This window comes from Bos taurus, chromosome 6, assembly GCF_002263795.3.
Source record: "Bos taurus isolate L1 Dominette 01449 registration number 42190680 breed Hereford chromosome 6, ARS-UCD2.0, whole genome shotgun sequence".
In the NCBI taxonomy this organism is placed as follows: domain Eukaryota; kingdom Metazoa; phylum Chordata; class Mammalia; order Artiodactyla; family Bovidae; genus Bos; species Bos taurus.
Genome location: NC_037333.1, coordinates 63,621,585 through 63,631,823, shown reverse-complemented (window position 1 = coordinate 63,631,823; position 10,239 = coordinate 63,621,585). Strand labels below are relative to the sequence as shown.

General features: G+C 35.0%; 1 non-coding gene across 1 annotated transcript; it reads right to left on the bottom strand.

The window, feature by feature from the left end:
- Positions 1-244: 244 nt before the first annotated feature.
- On the bottom strand, positions 245-316 carry TRNAY-GUA (transfer RNA tyrosine (anticodon GUA)). The gene has a single exon. It is a non-coding gene; the product is annotated as a tRNA-Tyr (tRNA).
- Positions 317-10,239: the final 9,923 nt, after the last annotated feature.

The window sequence follows — 10,239 nt, the reverse complement described above, 5'->3', positions numbered from 1 at the left end:
TTCCATGTTCTAGCTACTGTAAATAGTGCTACAATCAACACTGAGGTACATGCATGTTTTTCCATTATGGTTTCCTCAGTGTATATGCCCAGTAGTGGGTTTTCTGGGTCATGTGAAGTGAAGTCGCTCAGTCGTGTCCGACTCTTTGCTACCCCGTGGAGTGTAGCCCACCAGGCTCCTCTGTCCATGGGATTTTCCAGGCAAGAATACTGGAGTGGGTTGCTGTTTCCTTCTCCAGGGGATCTTCCCAACCCAGGGATCGAACCCAGGTCTCCTGCATTACAGGCAGATGCTTTAACCTCTGAGCCACCAGGGAAGCCCTGGGTCATATGGTAGTTTTATTCCTAGTTTTTAAAGAATCCTCCATACTGTTCTCCATAGTGACTGTATCAATTTGTTCTTATCATATCTCTCATGGTAAAGCACACTTTAGCCCCAGTATACCCTATGAGAATTGTTGTGGTTGTTATTTGGTCACTACGTCATGACCAGCTCTTTTGATACCCTATGGACTATAGCCTGCCAGGCTCCTCTATCCATGGAACTTCCCAGGCAACAACACTGGATTGGGTTGCCATTTCCTTCTCCAGGGGATCTTCCTGACCCGGGGAGCAAACCCTCGTCTCCTCTATTGGCAGGCAGATTCTTTACCACTGAGCCACAAGGGAAGTCCATTCTGTGAGAAAATAGATGTTTTTATGCATCCTAAATATATTCCTTTTGAGTTTCACAGGATATTCCCTTGTTTTATAAAACAGAAATATGGTCACCATATACATGTACACCATATCTTGCCTTTCATACATTTTGTCCCTTTTCATTGCATTTTCTTTCCATTTTCTTCTTTTCAAAATAAAGATTCTTAATCTTAGTTGGTCCTAATATAATGGACCTTCTGGGAACTTACATCTTTCTTCAATCATGTTCTTGTAACTAGACTCTTGGCAGCAACTAATCTGTTCTTCATCACCAGAATTCTGTTATATAATTTAAGTCTTTTCAAAACCAAAGCCCATGATTGTTAAATGAATGGCAATTTCTTTTCTTAAGTATTATTTGCATCCTTTATAAATTCTTAATAAATGGTATACCACACCAAGCATTCAAATGTGCGTGTGTGTGTGTGTATATATATATATATGAGCTAAAGCTTGAATGTGGATTTAAATGCACAAAAGAGAAAAATATTATAATGCTTTCATCCCTATATACATATTTATAACTCTGTTCTAAAGATTAGTTATAGTCTTTTATTTATAATATCTGAATTATAGTTATTATTAAATAAGAATATGTTTAAAATTTTATACATATGCCTGAATTTTACATTTTGCTTCAGAACTTTAAATGGTGTTAAAAAGATATTTTACATTTAAATATATCTAACTGAAAGAAAAGGTACAAATAAGTGATCTCAAAATATAATCTTGGAAACTGCTTTTGTTCCAGTTGAATATCACCACTGTTACACTTTAATAGTTACATAGATTCCCTATAAAATCATGATTTCTCAAGAGGCAATAGACAGTACAGAACAGTTGTAATTCTTAATAAGTCAAAGTAAGTTTTATCATTCTCTTCTTGTCCCCACTCCAGGTAATTCTTGCACTCCGTGGTCCACCTTGTAACACAACATCCCAGCTCTCCACAGGGTATCCTCCAACTGCTCTTCCCTAGGGAGGTCAGTAGACTTTACCTTAGCTAGACTTTCTCAGTGCCTGCCTTCTGATTAAATTTGCAAGTCCTATGGACTATTCTCTTAAGTCCTTGAAGAGCAATGCATAATACATCTCCTGCCAATTATCTGATGAGTGTCACTAAATATTTTATCACATCAGATAAAATATCCTTAGATCAAATGGTACAATAATTTCCAATTATGCTACTCCTTTGGATTAAATTCTGTGTCTAGTTTGAGGACTGTGTCACAGCAATAGAAATGCTAAGAACAGAAACAGTATTTATTCTCAATTTTGACTGGAGTGTCACTAAGGCCACACTGCCACTCATTATTTCAGAATGCTTTTTAGATAAGAAAATAACTGCACTATTAAAGTGAAAACTAACTATAACCCTGTGTGACAGGCAGGACCAATATTATTATTCATAGTTTTCAATGAAGCAGTTAGGTTCAGTAGTATTAAAAGATTTGTCTCAGGTCATTGGTTTATTAAATGACAGGCGAAGATCAGAACTGAGTTTTATTCTCATATAAGACTGTAAATAAGAAGGTTGAACCAAATAAGTTATAAAATTCTGTTACAGCCCCAATAACTGTAATTGATGATCCAATGATTTCTTAAATATCAATTATATATGACAAGGTGGGTGTGACAAAACCAACATAATCTGTTGATTAGATTTGGGTAATTTTTATTGTTTGCTCACAAGAGAAAGTTTTATGTTTTATCATAAATGTCTTATGTTTTACCACAAGAAAATACACATTAACTCATCTTTCTTTTATATGTTCATTAAATGAAATACAGCAACTCTTTTCATGTTATTAAAGGGATACCATTTAATACTATAAAATATCTCAAGTACGTACCTTTTGCAAAGTGATTTTTAGGCACTGAGATTATAACAGTGACAAAATAGTGTTCGTCTTCCCATGGGTTTTATATTTTAGTGGAAGGAGGTGATGTGTAAAGAGAATATCTGTAAATTATATCCATCAGCAGTAAGTAGTAGGAAAGGAAATAAAGTCAGATAAAAAGATAGAGAATGATATGAGGGTACCCATTTTAGGTAGTGTGGTTAGCAAAAGCCTCTCTTAGGTGATAATAACATTTAAAGAAACCAGAATGATATGAGAATGAACTTGAAAATAACTGGAAGGTCATTCAGGCTGTTGGAAAAACAAATAAAATGATTTTTAAGGTAGGGATTAATTTGGTGTGTTTGAGGAAGAGAAAGAAGACCAATAAAGCAGGATCTGAATGATCTAGAAGATAGAAAAAAGAGTTAAAAGAAATATCTGAGTCTCATAGTGTTCTCACTTGCCGTATTATGGGTCTTGGGATTTTACTCTAAGTGTGATGGGAATCCATTAAAAGACTTTAAGGTTTGTGCATTAGAGAACCAGGAGTAGGCTATGATATGATATAGAAATTTTAAAGTTTTAAAGTGTCTTCTGTTATTTGAGTACAGATTTGTATCAGTTTGCTAGGGCTCCCAAACAAAGCACCCTCATATCTGTCAGAATGGCTATGATTAAACACACACAAATAACAAATGTTAAATGTTATTTGCGAGGTTGTGGAAGAAAGAGTACAGTTGTACATTGTTGGTGGAAAGGTAAATTGGTACAGTCACTGTGGAAAACAGTAAGGAGATTCCCCCCAAAATAAAAATAGACTCACGGTATGATCCAGGATTCCACTCCTGGGTATATATCCAAAGAAAATGAAAACACTAATTTAAAAAGATATATGCTCTCCAATATTCATAACAGCATTATTCACAATAGCCAATATGTGGAAGCAACCTAGGTGTTCATCAATAGATGAATGAATAAAGAAGATGTGCTATATATAAGCAAGGGAATATTATTTGGCTATCAAAAAGGACATTTTGTCATTTGCACCATGATGACCTGGAATGTACTATGCTTAGTGAAATAAGCCAGACAAAGACAAATACTGTATGCTATCACTTGTATCTGAAAAATAAAATGAACTACTGGATATAACAAGAAAGAAACAGACTCACAGATACAGAGAAGAAACTAGTGGTTACTAGTGGTGAGAGGGAAGACAGGAGACGCAAGACATGGGTAAGTGATGATTTTTTATGCACAGCTATTTGTAAATCTTACACTATAAGTATATATAGGACATAACAGTGAATATAAATAATATTGATAATTATTAATGAAATATAATTGATAAATATTTCAAGTTACTTTGTTGTACAATGGAAACTAATATGATACTGTAAGTCAAATATTCCTTGATTTAAAAATAAATTTACAATGAAAATGAAAAAATAAAGGAGTTAAGGTGCTTAGCAAAATTATCTCATGAAACCCCCCCAGTAGCACTAATAACATTTTAGATCTGCTACTGCTTTCTCCATGTTGATTGTTATTCATGCTAAGGTCACATAGCTAGAACTTTAGGAGCTAGAATTCCAATGCAGATGTGTCTGATTACAAAGATACATTTTATCCTCCCTAGCAGTCTTCCTGGAGACTTTCATCTCTTAGGTGTATTGAATAGTATGTGTATAAACATTATCTTCATTGGGAGTTCTTTTAGCATAAAACTAAAGGAGTATGGGGGATTATTTTTTCCTAAATATATAATGTATATTTACATTGTCTTTGTATAGAATGCCATATCTGTTGCAACTAACCTTGAATGGTGGCTTTCTGTTTGACAGGCCATTTATTTAGTCTCTGTTACTTATTAGATTCCATAATAAACTGTAAGGAGTCAGAGATATGGCTCTTTTCTTTGAAAGAATGTCCCATCATGTTGAGAATAAAGGTTGATAGGCATATAAAAATATGCTATTTGCTGGGTACCTAGTGAGTTAGCTAATGAATAGTACTGTGATGTGCTTAGTCACTCAGTTGTGTCCAACTCTTTGCAACCCCATGGACTGTAGCCCGCCAGGCTCCTCTGTCCATGTGATTTCCCAGGCAAAAATACTGGAGTGGGTTGCCATTTCCTGAGGTCAAAAGAAGAAAATCACTTTGGAAGAGTAAAAAATGGATTAAGTTTAACTTTCAAAAATTGGTACAAATCCAATCAATACATAAGGTGATTCCTAATAAATTCAAGTTTACAAAAGTAGACAGTCTTATTTTCTTTCTTATTCCAAGGAGGTAAATGTCTTCTCTCTGAAAGTCCTTTGTGAAAATTAAACCCACTGTTTATGCAGACTTCCTAGCAGTCTGCATATTTCTATTTCTTGGTTTGTTTGTTTAATATCTGTATCACTGGTAATTGGTAAGCATCTTTAAAGCAGGGATGGATCATATTCTAATTCCCTTTTAACTCCTCCATCCCATAGGAATTACTGTGGGCAAGAAGTCAATAAATTAGGCTCAAAGACATAAAAAGTTGGCAAGAAAAGTAGTCAGGACATTCGTACAAAATTAGACTATTTGGAGGTACTTTTTTCTAGTCACTTATTTATGAAAACATCAATGTGCATACTAATCCATAAATTTTTTATGGCTTGAACACAAATTATGAATGACTTTCCATATTAATAAAGATATATAAATATCACTATAATGGCTCTATCATATTTTATTGTGTGATTGTGTCAATTCAGTCAGTGGTAATGTCCTATTGCTAAACATTTAGGTTCTGTTTCCTTTTACCAAAACAGTGGCTACATCATACATTTTTTTATATGTATTTTAAGATGTGCAATTGTTGAGACAAAAGATGTGAATAAATTTACGGTATTTGGTACACACTGTCAGAACTCTCTCCAGAAAATATATAGCAAAGCATCTTTACATTTCAGTATAATTGCCATATTCTTCTGAGGCTTCCTCTAGTCCTTGGTTTGCAAGATTTTTGTTTGTTTGTTTTTTGGTTGGTTTGGGGCTTTGGTTTTGTTTTTCAAGTAGGTTGCAGTATTATTTAGTATTCAGTTGACATAAATACTTGAAGAATAATTTCTCTCTTTGAAAGTATTCCTCCAACATATACAAATACCAGTGCGTTCTTTCTCTAAAAGAAAATTTAAGCAGAGAGAAATTAAATGCTGTTCAAATTCTGAAACTGTGAAAACATAACAATGGAGAAAACAAATAGAAAGTTTTTAAGCTACTCAGTGACTTTAGCAGCTGGTGGATCCTGCCATGCCTATTTTTGCACAGAATGAAAAAGACACAGCAGGTTCCTTTGGAACATCAAACTGAGAAAATTGACTACAGCTTTAACAGCCTTAAAAGAATTTTTTGGCAGAATGAATGACTCTGCATAATTGAGAAAAATACCCCAATCTGTAAGAAAAATAATATAAAGAGGCTAAACAAGAATGTTGCTGCTTTTTCTTTTCACAGCAATCTCCCACCTGTCCCTGACTGCAGTATTTAGGGAACCAAGGTTTAGAGTGATAAAAGAACAGGAGGTTGGTGAGTGCAGGATGGAGGAGTGAAGGGTTAGGAGAACTTCAGAGGATTTAGAGCCAGAGACTTGAGTGATATGTAACCATGGGAGGTCTGGGAAGCAGGAAGCCAGTCTTAAATCCCAGTTCAGCTATTTCCTAATCCTGCGATCCTGGGCGAATACTATCCCTTCTCTGGCTCAGTTTCCACATTTTAAAGTGAACATAGCATTAATGTCTAGCTTTCTCAGTGTCTGGCTTTTATTAACATAGTTAAATATGGCATTACTTTATAATATACTGTGAACTCAGTTAAGTCACTTTGTCTTTTGTCTCAACTTCTTCAGCTATGAAATTAGACAAAGTGATCATGTAATATCACATCTAGATTTGAAGGTCTATGATCTTGTGAGAACAATATACTAGATGCTAACATTAGACTTAATTTGCTGATAATCTGAAGCCAACACAGTAAATATAAATGAAGGAAGGACTGAAACAAAATGGGGGTGGGAAAGAGAGGGAAGTAAAAAAAAAAGTCACCTTTACAAATAGAGTTTTTAATATCTACATTTATTATTCCATACTATAACCACATAAAATTATGATATATTACATAGGAAGCAAAGCCAGTACAAAATAATCATTTGTTCATTTCAAGAATAGCAGGACTCTTCCAGGGGTTTCCCAGGTGGCACTATTGGTAAAATGCCTGCCTGCCAATGCAGGAGACCTAAGTGACACAGGTTTGATCCCTGGGTTGGGAAGATCCCTGGGTTGGGAAGATCCCTTGGAGGAGGGCATGGCAACCCACTCCAGTTTTCTTGCCTGGGAAATTCAATAGACAAAGGAGCCCAGTAGGCTACAGTCCATAGGGTCACAAAGAGTCAGACATGAATGAATTAACTTAGTACACGGCAAAGGATTTTTCCAACTTTTCTTCCAATATAAGGAAACCTCCTAGATGTTTTCTATTTTCAAACATTTAACTGTCCTCATGGTTTTTTCTTAAGTTCAGAGTACTATAATTGCATTCAATAATTTTGGCCATCCTAAATATGTGATTAAACTTTCACTTGAAATTAAGAAGTGGTTACATGTTGCTGGCTTTTTTCTGGATTATAATTTCAACCCCAGATAAGGGCTTCTAAACTCTGAGTTTTAGTTTCAAGGAATCCTGAAAACAGACAATATTTTGTATACACAAATAAATTTCTTGGAAGAGTGTTCATAGCATTCAAAAGATTTTCAAAGGCAAATCTGTTGCCACAAATGTTTAGAATCATTGCCAAACTGAATTATTTCTTGAAAACCTGACTTGGCCATATTACTTACTGAATCATGACAGGATGTCCAGTGCCTATTTAAACAATACTCCAAATAAATGTTATGAAATGAATTAATAAATGATTGAGTAACAGTACCTGGTAATGAGGCTTTCCTTGAACATCCTATTTAAAACAAATCCCCAGGTCTCCACATCTCCCTTACTCTTACTTTTTTCCCAAAATCATTCACAGTCATCTGATGAAACATATATTGATGGTCTTTCTCTTAGGACTAGAATGTAAACTCCAGAAGAACAAGGACATTGTCTGTGCTGTGTTTTGTATTGCTTTTTCACTGCTGACCACACATTTCACATAGTAGACAATAAATATATGCTGTATAGATATTTCAAACAATTCACTCTGCGTTGATTTACTCTACAAATTGTGTCACTTTGAAGTTCAAATTTCTTTTACACGTTATTTTCCTTCTAACCTCTGCTTTGAATATCTGTCAGTTGCAAACTTAATGATTATACTTTCTGTCCAAGTCAATGATAAAAATCTTTTAGAACAACTGGGGTAGGGAAATTTATCATGCAATGTCTAGTTTGATCTTGTTACATGCAATAGGTTGTTTGATATCTAAAACCTGCAATCTCTTTTGTTTAACCGGATTTAATTCAGGCCTTTGCTAACTTCTTTATAAAGCAGATTCTGAATCCTAACGTGCCAGAATTAGAACACGCTTGATATGTGGGGGCTAAAAGCAGGTTGGAAGCATGATTCATTTTACTACTTAATGTGTGGTAGGCACTTCGCTTGGTGCTTCCCCATTCTGTCGGTTGACTGTCTAGTTTAATGCTAACAGTAGTCTTATACAGTAGATATTATGCCTTTACTTTTCATATGGGCAGAAGTCTTACACTTGAATTCTTGCTCTGCCAGTAACTGATTATAATCTTTGACAATCATTTTAAGCTTCTGTTTCTTTTTTTTTTTCTTACAGTACCATTTTCTTTTTTTTTTTTTTAATTAATTTTATTTTTAAACTTTACATAATTGTATTAGTTTTGCCAAATATCAAAAAGAATCCACCACAGGTATACATGTGTTCCCCATCCTGAACCCTCCTCCCTCCTCCCTCCCCATACCATCCCTCTGGGTCGTCCCAGTGCACCAGCCCCAAGCATCCAATATCGTGCATCGAACCTGGACTGGCATCTCGTTTCATACATGATATTTTACATGTTTCAATGCCATTCTCCCAAATCTTCCCACCCTCTCCCTCTCCCTCAGAGTCCATAAGACTGTTCTATACATCAGTGTCTCTTTTGCTGTCTCGTACACAGGGCTATTGTTACCATCTTTCTAAATTCCATATATATGCGTTAGTATACTGTATTTCTGTTTTTCCTTCTGGCTTACTTCACTCTGTATAATAGGCTCCAGTTTCATCCACCTCATTAGAATTGATTCAAATATATTCTTTTTAATGGCTGAGTAATACTCCATTGTGTATATGTACCACTGCTTTCTTATCCATTCATCTGCTGATGGACATCTAGGTTGCTTCCATGTCCTGGCTATTATAAACAGTGCTGCAATGAACACTGGGGTACACGTGTCTCTTTCCCTTCTGGTTTCCTCGGTGTGTATGCCCAGCAGTGGGATTGCTGGATCATAAGGCAGTTCTATTTCCAGTTTTTTAAGGAATCTCCACACTGTTCTCCATAGTGGCTGTACTAGTTTGCATTCCCACCAACAGTGTAAGAGGGTTCCCTTTTCTCCACACCCTCTCCAGCATTTATTGCTTGTAGACTTTTGGGTCGCAGCCATTCTGACTGGTGTGAAATGGTACCTCATAGTGGTTTTGATTTGCATTTCTCTGATAATGAGTGATGTTGAGCATCTTTTCATGTGTTTGTTAGCCATCTGTATGTCTTCTTTGGAGAAATGTCTATTTAGTTCTTTGGCCCATTTTTTGATTGGGTCATTTATTTTTCTGGAGTTGAGCTGTAGGAGTTGCTTGTATATTTTTGAGATGAGTTGTTTGTCAGTTGCTTCATTTGCTATTATTTTCTCCCATTCTGAAGGCTGTCTTTTCACCTTGCTAATAGTTTCCTTTGATGTGCAGATAAGCTTCTGTTTCTTTATGAATAAACTAGGGGAGCACAAAACTCAATGCCTACTAAAAGAGTGATGAAAATTTAATGCCTCTTTGTGTAAAATTATTTATGATATCCAGATATTATTTTCTATCATGCTACACACATTTGGACTTGAAAAATGATCAATATTTATTAAACTTGACTACAATAAAAACTCTCAATATTTAAAATTTTCAAAATTTAATGTGTTGATAGTTATATCATATTTTTGGCTTCCCCATTAAAAACAAAAAGGTATAAAAATCTATATGCTGTGATTAGCCAACATAAGTCATTACTGAAAAAGGTATTAAAGAAACTAGAGGAACCTATAATGTTCAGTTTAATTCTTCAAGCCATATACTCAAATTATTTGACACAATCAAATATGTATTGAGTGCATCTTTATATTCATACTAATGGGCATTTTACATTACATTACTGTGCAAGTTTATATCTTAAAAATAACCTTATGAAGTATATTTTGATATCCTAATTTTAGGATTGAGAAAACTAAAAACCAGGTAAAATTAACTCACTCAGAGATATGGTCACTGATGAAGATGAGATTCAAATCATTATCTTTCAGAAAGCAAAGCCCATGTCTAACTATGAGGCTCGTTCCTCTAGCTTTTCTTGCTGCTTTCTATTTGAAGCTGTCGTTTCTTAAATTCCAGTACCTTCTCTTCAGGCAATGTAGATGTGACTCAGGTTCCATTCCTAGGTTCTACCCTTCACTCTAGATT